Source organism: Mauremys mutica, unplaced genomic scaffold (assembly GCF_020497125.1).
Source record: "Mauremys mutica isolate MM-2020 ecotype Southern unplaced genomic scaffold, ASM2049712v1 Super-Scaffold_100391, whole genome shotgun sequence".
In the NCBI taxonomy this organism is placed as follows: Eukaryota; Metazoa; Chordata; order Testudines; family Geoemydidae; genus Mauremys; species Mauremys mutica.
In genome coordinates, this window is record NW_025423327.1 from 17,360 (window position 1) to 24,245 (window position 6,886).

Here is a 6,886-nt window from a genome sequence, read left to right on the forward strand (position 1 = left end):
CATTGGAAAGATCAGGATTTTTGCCTTTAAAAACAAGAGAAATGTCTCCAGCGAGAGACTGAAGAAGCTCAATTGATTTCACTGACTGGAGGTTAAGAGGTGATTTAATCACTGGTTTAAATACGTTTTACAAATTCCCAGAGGGGGGGGATATGTGATTTGAAGGGTTCTTTAATTCACCAGACAAAGACTGAACAAGACCCCATTGGCTTGCAGTCGATGTCAGAAAATCCCAACTGGAAATGACCATTGTTTAACCGTGAGGCTAATTATCTAGTGGCACAAGCGCCGCAAGGGAGGTGGTAACTTCCCCACCACTTGCAGTTTGTAAATCAAGACTGCAGCTCTTGCTGCAAGACACCTGGTGTGTGGGGGGTCCCTGTTCCGCATTTTGGGATCCCTGGTACATGGTGCCTCCCTCCCACCAGTTCAGGATCCCCACAATGGGAGCTCCCATCCCCCCATCCAGTCTCTGTGGGGGCGGGGGAGGGTCTAAAAAGAGACCGTGTCTCACTGTCTTGCCCAGGCTACGCTGCAGGGGCTATTCACAGGTGCGATCCCACTACTGATCGGCACAGGAGTTTTGACCTGCTCCGTTTCCGACCTGGGCCGGTTCACTCCTCCTTAGGCAACCTGGGGACCCCAAGCTTCCCTGGGATCACCGTATTGATGCCGAACTTAATGCGGACACCCGATCAGCACAGCCCCCTGACCAGGCCAGAGAGAGCAGCAGGTTTCCCCTATTGTTTCCCACTCTTGTTTTCTTCACTATTTTCTCCTCTGCACCAACTTGCTCTTTTGGTTTCTGAGCCTGGCTAGCTCAGTTGGCAGAGTGTCAGATTTTTAATCTGAGGGCCCAGGGTTCAAGTTCCTGGTCAGGTAATAAACTATTCACCAAACTCTTAAGCTGTCTTGCTGGAGTCCTCTTTGATGTTACTTTTTCTCTGCAGGATTTTCCCTTTCCTCAGAAGGGCCTTTTTGTGTGTGGGTTTGAAGGGGCAACTTCCTGACAGCCCCTCTGTCCTTGCAGCCTGGAGGAATAAAGGCCTCTGGGCATAGAGCATGTTCCTCCCCTGCACACACACACACACACACACACACACACACACACACACACATACAAACACACAGAATATCCCTAAGGAATTAGAATCACCTGCTGCCTTCCCCTGTCCTGCTGGATCCCCAAATGAAGATGCTCTTCAGCCTAAACCCATGTCCCCTCTTTTCCCAATGCCCCTCAATCCCAACCCTCAGTCCCTCCTATGCTCACTGCTCCTCACTCCCAACCAGAGCCTGTTCCTCTTCACCCTTCTCCTCTGTCCCAACCCACAGCCCCCTCCTATTCCCAGTGCCCCTCAATCCCAGCCCACAGCCCCCTCCTATTCCCAGTGCCCCTCAATCCCAACACACAGGCCCCCCCTCCTCACGCTGCTCCTCAATCCCAACCCACAGCTCCCTCCTTCCCTCCAGCAGCAGGTGCTTCAGACCCCCTCAGGAAGATTTTCTTGCAAGGTTTCGTGTATGAGTCTGCATGTGGATTTTACAGTATGTTGGAAATATGTTGGGTCGCTTGCCGAAATGATCACTTGTGGCTGGTGTTGGATTCCCAGTCTCCTTGTTATAGGCAGACCCCGATTGAGGGACTCACCCTCAATTCAATAGCACTTGCTAGGCAGGGGACAGGGGTTCCAAAGCCAAGTGGGCTGGGGTTTGGGTCTCAATAGTAAAATTTAGGTGTTAGACCAACTTTAGGACAGGGTGGCAGTAGAGGGATGCGTGAGTCCCTAGACAACAGAGTGAGTACGGTGCCTTCTTATTTTCCCCCTTTTCCACCCAGGATGGCAGGTGAACTCTACAGAGGCACCTCTGGGCTTGCACTGACTAAGGACAACAGCTGTGAGTGGGGTACAGAGAGGGGATGGCTCATGTTAAAGCACTTTTGGTTGCTGGACTTACGAACCATAGGGAGAAGGACACTGCCCAGCTTATCTGGGGGGTGGGTCTTTCCCTCGTGGTTTCTGTTTATGTGTTGGGGCTGCTGACATGACTTCTGCTAACCCTGGGCTTACATTGCAGTGTAGACATACCCTGAGAGGGCATCTAGACTGTGATAAAATCCCTGTGGCCCGGCTGGCCTGGATGATCTGATTTGGGGTCCTGGGGCTCAGACTGGAGCCCAGGCTCGGAGCCCCTCACCCCTCGTGGGGTCTCAGAGGCTGGGCTGAAGCCCAAGTGTCTACACTGTAATTTTACAACCCTGCAGCACAAGCCCCACAAGCCTGAATCAACTGACCCAGGGTTTGAGAATAGTGACTTGGGTGTGTTAATGGCAGTGTAGACATAATGCTAGGCTATGTCCACACTGCAATGAAACACCCACGGCTGTCCCATGCCAGTGCAGGCTACCAGGCTAGGGCCGTGGGGTGGTAAATTTGCACTGTAGACATCTCGGCTCAGGCTCAATACCGGGCTCTGGGACCCCCCAAGGTTGGGAGGGAGTTTAACAAGCAAAAAAGGTAACATGGCAGTGGGGTATTACCCTGGACTCAATGGCATTTCTCCATTGGTCTGTCTGCTTTGGGGCAGGGACAATAACACGTCCTGCTGCATTCGTTATTTCAAAGGGCGGTTTAGGATTTTCATTCTCACACACGGTGCACAAAGCAGGACTCAACCGTCAGTGCAAACTAAATTAGTCACTCACAGATTCTGGCAGCCACAATGAGCATTTGGTGTGAGAGCCCAGACCTGCCCCTGTCCCAGAGGAAGGGGGTCATTGTGACAAGCTGGACCACTGACCTATCAGCTCTTAACTCCCAAACTTTCAGTAATTCTGTTATCAGTGCCTGTGAGTATAATTTAAACAGCCACACTGGGCTGGACCAAAGGCCCATTTAGTTTTCTGACAGTAGCCAATACCAGGTGCTCCAAGATGTACTCAACAAGGCACCACTGGGAGTTGAACCCAGGATCTCCTATTTACACGGCAGGTGCTTTAGCCAGCTAAGCCATGGTGCCTGCTTGTGGCTAAAACCCAGTGTCTGCCCACACCTGACTCCCTGCCATCCCCACTGGGGCCTGAAAAGCTTTGCGTGTGTTGGATTCTGCAAAGCAGAGGAGCAGGTGAGGTTTTCCTTGCAAGGTGTGTGTGTGTGTGTGTGTGTGTGTGTGTGTGTGTGTGTGTGTGTGTGTGTGTGTGTGTGTGTGTGTGTGTGTGTGTGTAAATCTTTGGCCAGGTCTGCACTACAAAGTTATTTCAGCCCTCGCTCGGCAGCTTGTGGCTGGTGCACACACTGCAATGCCACGTCTGGTGACAAAATTGCCCTGTTTTGGTGACAAAATAAAACCACCTCGACGAGAGGCCTAGTGCTTTGTGCAGCAAACTTAAAGTGACAAATTGTCAGTGTAAATGCTGCTGGTCATTATATCACCATAACTGGTCTCCACCAGTATCCCACAACGCCCGCCGTGAACTCACCTGCCCTGCATTCCTGCTACAGAGGCCGGACCTCTCCCCTTTCATAGCTCCAGAAAGTTCTGACAGCTGAACTGCTTTCTACACTGGGATTAGGTTGATAGAACTGCATTGCCAGCCTGGTGTAATTACACCAACCTAATTTCATAGTGTAGACCTGTCCAAAGAATCACACACACACCTGGGGAGCAAAACTTCACCTGCTCCTCTGCTTTACAGAAGTCAAACACGAGCAACACTTGTAAGGGCCCAGTGGGGACTGGCAGAGAGTCAGGTGTGAGCAAACACGCTGCTTTAAGTAACAGCAGGTACCATGGCTTGGCTGGTTAAAGCACTTGTTTTGTAAACAAGAGATCCTGGGTTCAACTCCCAGTGGTACTTTGAGGAGTGGCTTTTGGGGCACCTGGTATTGGCTACTGTCAGAAGACAAGATTCAGAGCTGGAAGGACCTATGGTTTAAATTACACTCGCAGGCACTGATAAAGAATTACTGAAAGTTTGGGTGTTAAGAGCTGATAGGTCAGTGGTCCACTCCCCTCAATGCGGATTTAGCTGGAAACACACCTGGAGAACAAGGACTGAACTGAACTGATTCAGAAATCAGAAGAGAATAATAACAATAATACTTTCAAACCAAAGTCCCCAACCAGACTAGTATTGGTTTTTCAGTTTGGGGAATTTTGTTTTCGCAGTCAGACCTTGCCAAGGGAAGCAGGGAGAAAATGTTGGAGTTGCCTCCTTCAGAACAGCTTGGCCTAGACACTAGCTCTGGTTCACTGCTCTGGCCTTGCTCGGGTTGAGGGTATTTTAATAATTTGGGCAGGTCCCAGGGTGTTTGGAGGAGATGACGAGGATGTTACCTTTTGAGATATAAATTAAGAAATACAGGACTAGAGAATTTTTCTTTTTTTAAGAAATCTGGGATTTAGACATTTTATTTAAAGCAAGGGAGTTCTGAGTTTCTGAGAAGGTTTTTGTTTGCAAGAAGCAACATCATAACAAACAGGGACATGGTTGTCTACAAAGGAGGAGTAATGACTAAATGCATCCAATAAGGATGGGATTGGAACCCATGGATACAGAGCACAATGGACTAGCAATCCATCACCTTAACCACTCAGCCACCTCATCAGAACTATCAATGAAAAGACAGGAGGAGAAATCTAATGTCAGCAGAGAGAGGGACAATAAGGAGTTTTTATATACTAAGTGGAAACTGGGGGAAAGACTTCAGGAACAGACCGTGTTTGCATAGACACACCTACTCTGCCTAGGTATGCAGCATGACGGAGCCACTTTCCCAAAATGACCAGTTTTGGCTGGTGGCGGGTTACAAATCACTTTAGGATTGAGTGGAATGAAATGTTATTATCCTTCCTGCATGAGTGAAGGGCAGCAGAACATACCTAGTCAGTCCTGATGGAGGGGTGGGTGGGTGAGGAATAGCTTTTATTGGACTTTGTAGAAGTGATTGAGAACGTCATCCTAAAACAGTGGTCCCCAAACATTTCACACTGTGCCCTCTTAGCCAGTTGGGGGAGGGCAAAACCAGAGCTTGAGGGATTCAGCCCTGGGTGGTGGAGCTCAGACTTTTGGCTTCAGCCCCAGGCACCAACAAGTCTAATGCCAGCCTTGGTGACCCCCATTAAAACAGGGTTATGACCCACTTTGGGGTCCTGACCCATAGCTTGAGAACGACTGCTCTATGCTGAGGGGAGAGAGTTTTCATGTGGGTGCAGTTAATCCACTTCCCCAAGAGGTGGCAGCTATGTCAGTGGGAGAAGCTATATCGGTGGGTGTGCAAACTGTGGTGTTCACCACATTTAAGAAGTTTAATCAAACCCCATTTTTAAAACCACTTCTGGTCTGGGAATGGCAAAGGATCTCGAGGAAGCAGGGTCTGTCCTTCAAAGTCTTGGAGTCCATGGTCATGGGGGTATAGCTTAGTGGTACAGTGCTTGATGGTAGATCAAGTGGTCTTTGATTCAAGCCCCCTATGTTCTCTTATAACCTTCTTTCTTTTTTTAAAAAAAAGGAAAACATTTTCATCCGAAGAAGTGGGTATTCACCCACGAAAGCTCATGCTGCAAAAACGTCTGTTAGTCTATAAGGTGCCACAGGATTCTTTGCTGCATTTTCATTTCCATTCTTCATTATGTTCAGGAGCTCCACTATACAGGGGTGCTTGATATGGATGTAAACACTCAACATTTCACTGTCCAAATGCACAAAAACCTAGCAAAGCTGTCCATCAGCTGAAATCAGTTCCAGTCCTCTAAGTGTCTAGTTTATGTTTTCATCAGTTAAACAAAGGTATCATATGAATGTACATTTGCAGATCCCTCTTCTCCAGGAGCTGTGCTGTGCAGAAGAACAAGAGCCACATCCAGCTGCAGTTCAGGAGTCTGATGACCAAAAAGCCACAAAGTGTTCTGAGGGCTGGAGAAAAATGCCTTCTAGTGAGCTATTGAATGAGCTCAACCTGTTTAGCTTATCAAAAGAAGATTGAAAGGTGACTTCATTGAAGTGTTGAAGGGCCTTAATGGAGACAAAAGATTGGGTATTAAAGGGCTCTTTAATCTAGCAGAGAAAGGCATAACAAGACCCAGTGGCTGGAAGGTGAAAAGAGACAAATTCATATTAGAAATAAGACACAAATATTCAACAACCAGGATGATTCACCACAGGAACAAGCTACCAAGGAAAGTGGTGGATTTGCCATCTCCTGGTGTCATCTAATGGAGACTAGATGCCTTTCTGGAATGTGTTTGCCCCAAAAGTAGCTCTTGTGTCATACAGGAGGCCTGTGATATGCAGGGGTCAGATTAGATGCTCTAATGGTCTCTTCTGGCCATAAAGTCGACTAATTTCTGAAAAACTGAGGCCTGGTCTACACTAGGCGTTTAAATCGGTTTTAGGAGCATAAAACCGATTTAACGCCACAACCGTCCACACTAGGAGGCACCTTATATCGATTTTAATGGCTCTTTAAATCGGTTTCTGTACTCCTGCCCGACGAGAGGAGTAGCGCTAAAATCGGTATTAACATATCGGAATAGGGTTAGTGTGGCCGCAATCGACGGTATTGGCCTCCGGGAGCTATCCCACAGTGCACCACTGACCGCTCTGGACAGCATTCTCAACTCGGATGCACTGGCCAGGTAGACAGGAAAAGCCCCGCGAACTTTTGAAATTCATTTCCTGCTTCGACAGCGTGGAGAGCTCATCATCACAGGTGACCACGCACAGCTCATCAGCACAGTTAACAATGCAGTCTCCTGAGAATCGAAAAAGAGTCCCAGCATGGACCGCTCGGGAGGTACTGGATCTGATCGCTATATGGGGAGAGGATTCAGTGCTAACAGAACTGTGTTCCAAAAGACGAAATGAAAAAGTATTTGAAAGAAT

At 48.3% G+C, this 6,886-nt stretch overlaps 1 non-coding gene across 1 annotated transcript; it reads left to right on the forward strand.

Moving 5' to 3' along the window:
* Positions 1-3,785: 3,785 nt before the first annotated feature.
* Positions 3,786-3,859, forward strand: TRNAT-UGU. Its single transcript has one exon. It is a non-coding gene; the product is annotated as a tRNA-Thr (tRNA).
* The last annotated feature ends 3,027 nt before the right edge of the window (positions 3,860-6,886 follow it).